The sequence below is a fragment of the Motacilla alba genome, chromosome 5 (genome assembly GCF_015832195.1).
Source record: "Motacilla alba alba isolate MOTALB_02 chromosome 5, Motacilla_alba_V1.0_pri, whole genome shotgun sequence".
Lineage (NCBI taxonomy): Eukaryota > Metazoa > Chordata > Aves > Passeriformes > Motacillidae > Motacilla > Motacilla alba.
The window spans coordinates 60093921-60099920 of NC_052020.1; the positions used below are offsets into that span (position 1 = coordinate 60093921).

Below are 6000 nucleotides of genomic sequence, written 5' to 3' on the forward strand. Positions count from 1 at the left end.
TCCTGTGGGTGCAGCTCCTCTGCCACGGAAAATGGCCACAAAAATAACTTCAATCCTTACATTTCAGGGCTAAAATTGGGTCTTAGTAGGGAAAAGTCTGGGATGGACCCTGGATCTTCTGCTGGGAGCAGCGTGGGTCCCCCCTGCCACCCACTGCATGGACAGGAGGCTGTGGGAAATAAGCTGATAGGCCAAGAAATGCTTATCATGCATTGTAATGAAGAAATAGTTGGCTTCTGATTGAAATAGCGTGAAATAAATCTATAGTATATATTCACCCTTCACATGAAATTAAAAATAAAAGAAACGTTTTTAAAACACCTCTCAGTCGCACCATCCCTGGGTCAGAAAAGAGCTTAATCCAACAGGGGACCAAGAGCTGGGCCTCTCTGCAGGAAGGGTGGTGGTTTTGGGGGTGGGTGATGGGGATGTTTATGGGATGCAGGTCCCCGAAGTTTGCTTTGCAGGAAACATGGGGGAGAGGGCTTGCTGCGAAGGGAAGGGAGGAGAGGAGGAGGAAATGCAAACTAATTAACTAATAAATATGCTGGGTTGGCTCGGGGCAGCAGGAGAGCAATCCAGAGGGCTGACTCACTCTGACTCAGGCAGAGGAGTGGGATGGAATCTGGCTCAGGAGCATCTCCTGCCTCAGCCACACTGCCAGGACTCAGGGACTGATCCCAAACCTGCCAGGGCCAAGGATCCCGTGGGGAACCTCGAGGATCTTCTTCATGGCTTTGCTTTCTTTGGAGAAATCACTCTCTAGAGGGAAACAAAGCTAAATTCACCAGCTGGAGCAAGCAGCTGAAATGGAGTCAGGCTTCAGGATGCAATTCCCTGTCTCTCCATTTCCACTGTAAAATCAGACAGGTAGGAAATCCCCCCTGACACAGCCAAAGCAACCGTGGCTGTGGGAGGAGGTGATGGGGTCACCAGAGCTGGGATCCCAAACAGGAATCCCAAAGCCATCAAAAATGTCCAGAGCCAGCAGGATGACCAAAGGGATCATGGAGTCATAGAATGCCAGAATGGTTTGGCTTGGAAGGCACCTTAAAGATCATCCATTCCACCCCTGCCATGGCAAGGACACCTTCCACTATCCCAGGCTGCTCCAACTCCCATCCATCCTGGCCTTGGACACTTCCAGGGATCCAGGGGCAGCCACAGCTGCTCTGTGCCAGCACCTCCCCACCATCCCAGGGAAGAATTCTTTTCCAGTATCCCATCTGACCCTGACCTGAGTGAAGTCATTCCCTGTGTCCTGTCCCTCCATCCCTTGTCCCCAGTCCCTCTGCAGCTCTCCTGGAGCCCCTTCAGGCCCTGCCAGGGGCTCTGAGCTCTGCCTGGAGCCTTCTCCTCTCCAGGGGAACATTCCCAGCTCTCCCAGCCGGGCTCCAGAGCAGAGGGGCTCCAGCCCTTGGAACAACCCCATGACTTTCCCTGGGCTTGTTCCAGCAATTCCACATCTTCCTGATGCTGGAGACGCCAGAGGCAGCTCTGCAGGTGGGGTCTCACCTGAGAGGATCAGAGGAGGAGAATCCCCCCTTTCCCTGCTGCCCCCGCTGTGGGCTCAGCCCAGCACCCAGCTGGGTTTTGGCTCCCAACTCACACGGGCGCCTCACACTGAACTTCTCACCCACCAACACCCCCAAATCCTTCTCCTCAGCGTTTCCCTCGCTCCATTCTCTGCCCGGCCCGTGCTGGGATGGCTCTGAAGGGATGGAAGGAGCCGGGCCCGCGGGGAGGCCGTGCAGCGTGTCGGAGCAGGCCGCCAGGGAGGTGCTGCCTTCCCCCGGCTCTGCTCGCCCTGGCTTCGCCCCGTTCCTGCCCGATGACTGCCTGGGATTGCTTCACCCCACACGCTCCAGCCCTGGGGCAGAAGTTCCCCTTGGCACCCACTCCCTGCTGCCCGCGGTGCCGCCCCGGGGACGGGCACGGCCGCGGATCCACCGAGGCGTGGGGGATTTGGGTGCATGGCCTGAGATGCGGTCAAGGGTGTCACAGCTCTGCACCCCCACTCCCAAGAGGCTGTGCCAACATTTTTGGAGGAGATGGGGCTCCTCCATCGGAGCCCTGATATTCCCCCTGCACCCCACAGAAGTGACAGCGTGCTCTTGGAGAGATGAGTTCAGTGAGACAATCCTACCCTCAGCACAGGCATGAAGGAAAAGGGAGAGAAAATAATTTCTGCAATCAGCTTAGGTTTTTTCCCACCCCTGGAGGCTTTTGCATAGACTGACTTTCTTTTTTTTTTTTTTTTTTTTTTATTTGTTCTTGCTCTCTTTTTTCTTTTTCAAAATATTTTCAACCGACGCGTTACTGAAGTCGTTTGCCTCCTGACAAAACCCGGGCTGCCTGCCAGCACATATTTCTGATAATTCATCCATTATTAAATGAAATCAAAGATAGGAGTTTAAAGAAAAAAAAAAAAAAGGCATGGGAGTGCTTGCATCTAAGAGAGAGAAGCTGTTTACAGCTGGGCTGGGAGTTTCTTCCACGGCAAAAAGATCTCCCCAGGGAAAACCAACCCAGAATGCCTGCCCTGCTCCTCACACTGCAAGCATCTCTGTGTGGCCATGCTAAAGCCCAGGGATTCCACAAAGTTTTCCTGCCTGCATAAAGGTGATTCCATCCTGACTTGGGTGGGTGCTGCTGGATGCTCCCCTTCCTCAGGGAGAGCCTGCAACCCCTGGCCAGAGACAGCCCGACTGGATCAGCCGGTCCTCTCCAAACCGGAGCGAGAGGAAAATCTGATGGAGAGGGAGGGGCCCAGCAATTACAGTCTTTTCTTTTTAATAACCCTCACTGCTTCCCCGAGTCCATATTTACATCCTTGGCACCAAAGTAGTAATTAAAGTCTCTCCACTCAGGTCTAAACAACAGCAGACCCTCCTGTCATTAAAAGAAGAGGCAAAGCTGAAAATAAACCTGATTTTTATGGCTTTGGAGCCTCAAACCTCTCTCTATCAGCTGGCTGGGCAGCAGGTTTTAGGGTCACACCTCAGTGCTTTGCTAGGACATGGATAAGCTGCATCTATCTTCATGGGATGCTGGGGGTGGAGAACTATGTGGAAAACTTCTCCATGCCACTGGTCCCTTCTTGTGCCATTTTTTGGCCATTTCCACTGCCCATAAGGGCATTAATGGGCCTCGGGGTCTGCAGGCACCAGCTAAAGGACTGAGCCATGGTCGTGCCAGTAGCTGCTCGAACCCTCTTGCTTTAAAGAAGCTATCAAAAAAACCTGTGAGAAAATTAATTATTCACTTAGACTGCTAATTAAGCTGATTTGCTCTGTGAGGGCATTGAAGGAAATGAGCTGGAGAAGCTCTTAATTGTTTAAAAAGAGCAATCCTACAAACACTCCTCCCAGGCTGCTCTGCTTGCCAAGAGGGCCAGGTCCCGTGTTCCCCTGGGCCCAGAGGAGTTTCATGGAGTCATGGACTGGTTTGGGTTGGAAGAGGCAATAAAGACCACCCTGTTCCACCCCCTGCCATGGGCAGGGACAACTTCCACTGTACCAGGCTGCTCCAAGCTCCATCCAGCCTGGCCTTGGGCACTGCCAGGGATCCAGGGGCAGCCACAGCTGCTCTGGGCACCCTGTGCCAGGACCTGCCCACCCTCAGAGCCTGGAATTCCTTCCCAATATCCCACATATCTATCCCTGCCCTCTGGCAGTGGGAAGCCATTCCCTGTGTCCTGTCCCTCCATCCCTTGTCCCCAGACCCTCTCCAGCTCTCCTGGATCCCCTTCAGGCCCTGCAAGGGGCTCTGAACTCTCCCTGGAGCCTTCTCTTGTCCAGCTGGACACCCCCAGCTCTCCCAGCCTGGCTCCAGAGCCTTGGAGCACCTTCATGGCCTCCTCTGGACTCGCTCCAGGAGTCTGACAGTATCTGTGCCAACATCAACCTTGCAGATGACTTCAAATAAGGAGAGATCAGCCACGAAGCATCAAGTGCTCCTAAGCCCTTATCCCCAAAATGTGTGACCCAATGCAATCCAGAGGGGATCCCTGACAAAAACACCCGAGGAACACCTGCCATGCACCCAAATAAAAACCCAAAGGCCACAGGCAGCTTGGAATTCAGCAATCCCAGCTCATTCCTCAGGTTATGGAAGCTTGGAAGCAACAGGCACCAGGACCTGAAGGCAGAGTGCTGCACCCACTGCCCAAAGCACCCTCGGGTGGGTGGCTGTGGAAGATGGAGCTCTGGATGCCCTGTGCCAAGGGAATGGGATCTCTCCCAGCTCCTGGGTGCAGGGTGGGAGCAGAGGTGCCCCCAGGACCTCACCCAGCCTCCCACAGCAAGGAGTGGTGCCCTGCCTACGCCCAGCCTTGCCCTCCCACTCCCACCACCATTTCGCTTCGATCCCACTTAACCGGGACCTTCCCTTCTCATCCTGTAGGGGTTGGTGGAGGAAAACTCCCCGTGTCACATGGCAGAGAACAAAAGGAGCTGTTTTTAGCCAAATGGATTCGTCTTTGACAGGAACAGGGCGACGCCACGCCAGCCTCGCTTCTCCCACAGGAATCAGTCGGGCACAAACATGGTGGGTTTGCTGACAAGGAGCACATCCCGTCTGCTCCAACCCTTCCACCTCTGGCAGCTCCCAGGATGGGACAAATCTGGGGCTTGGTGCAGGCAAAAGATGGAAATCACACCAACAAAACCAAGGGAAAACCCAAGATCCGAGCAAACAGCATTGCGCCGGGAGCTCGGGGTTTTCCCCAGACCATACCATCCCTCCACAAGAATTCCAGGCATCTTCACCATTCCTGGCACAGCTCTTGTGCCAAAAATGCCATGATAAAGGAAAAACACAGCCACAAGGAGCATGGCTGCCAATGCTTGGCCAACCATGTCCTCAGCAGGAGAAGGCAAAGCTTTCCCTGAGATCCTCTGCTGAGTTTCCAGCAGGTGGGAAGGATTTCACAAGCCATGGGAAACACCTGGATAGGCACCTCTCAATCAACACCACAGCCCCATGTCTCCGATGTCCCCACCAGTACCAGGTCACCGCCTGCCCCACCACTCCCTTCAACCACAACACCACTGAAAAAGGCCTTCGTTTTCCTACCTGGTGCTGGGAACATCTATGAGTCAGGTTCCTCCAGCAGCTCCATGGCGAGCTCGGGGTTGTCTCAGCACAGCTGGAAGATAAAGCCACCAAGAGAAAAGCTCAGTGTCCTTGCAGAGGTGGCGTTTTTCAGGGCAGGTTCCTCCTGCGTGGCCGCTGGGAGCCCATCCCGCAGGAGCCGTGGGGCTCTCCACGTTCTCCTGGGCTGGTGAGGCGCCGGGATCCCTGGGAATTGTGCTCTGCTTGGAAGGACCAACCCTTTTTGACTGGTGTCCAAGCCCAAAGCGCGTGTTCTTACCTGCTCGGTGGAAGACAGGGGAAGGCTGGACCACCTTTCCGAGAAACACATGGATCTCAGCAGGGTGTGGATGTCCTGCTCCTCACCCAGTGGTTGTTTAGGAGAAAAGGGGGCTGCGAAGTTGTGGGAATTTGGAGAAAAGAGGTCGGAGGTGCGAACGCTCCCGCGGCTGGAGCCAGCACGGCTCTGCCGGTTGGTTCACAGCAGAGCTGTGATCAACAGGGATGGGGATGTCAAGCTGGGACTTGTCTCCTCGGCAAGGAAAGGGAACAGCAGAGATTACTAAGCGATGCAGGAATGTGGTTTGTTTAATATGAGCCATCAACACTGAAGAGTAAAATAATGACAGATGTGTAATCACATTTCCTGAGTCTAAAACCATGAGATCGAGAATTTAAACACCACTTTTCCCAAGATCAAGAAGAGGAGCCGTTTGGCTAAGAACTGATTTGGTTACTAATTTCCTTGGCATTAAATCAGCTGTTTCCCCAATCTCTTGACAGGTTTTGCTCCAAGGACGGGGCTGGTCCCTGGCTTGCTTTGATGTGAGGGTGAACAGAGAGGGAAGATGCTTTGGAAACAGGGATTCACCAACTGACCGAGCTGGCCTGGATCAGAGGCTCCTC

At 54.0% G+C, this 6000-nt stretch overlaps 1 protein-coding gene across 2 annotated transcripts in view; it reads right to left on the reverse strand.

The window, feature by feature from the left end:
• Positions 1 to 5521, reverse strand: part of FRMD6 (FERM domain containing 6) — a 40737-nt gene extending 35216 nt beyond the window's left edge. The window contains exons 1-2 of one of the 2 annotated variants that reach the window (XM_038139024.1): positions 5375 to 5521; positions 5077 to 5149 (exon numbers count right to left, since the gene is read on the reverse strand). The gene's annotated coding sequence lies outside the window, so the exon portion shown is untranslated. Of the gene's footprint in view, positions 1 to 5076; positions 5224 to 5374 lie in introns of those variants that run through there. The other variant, XM_038139025.1, reaches the window with a different exon arrangement.
• Between the last annotated feature and the right edge of the window lie 479 nt (positions 5522 to 6000).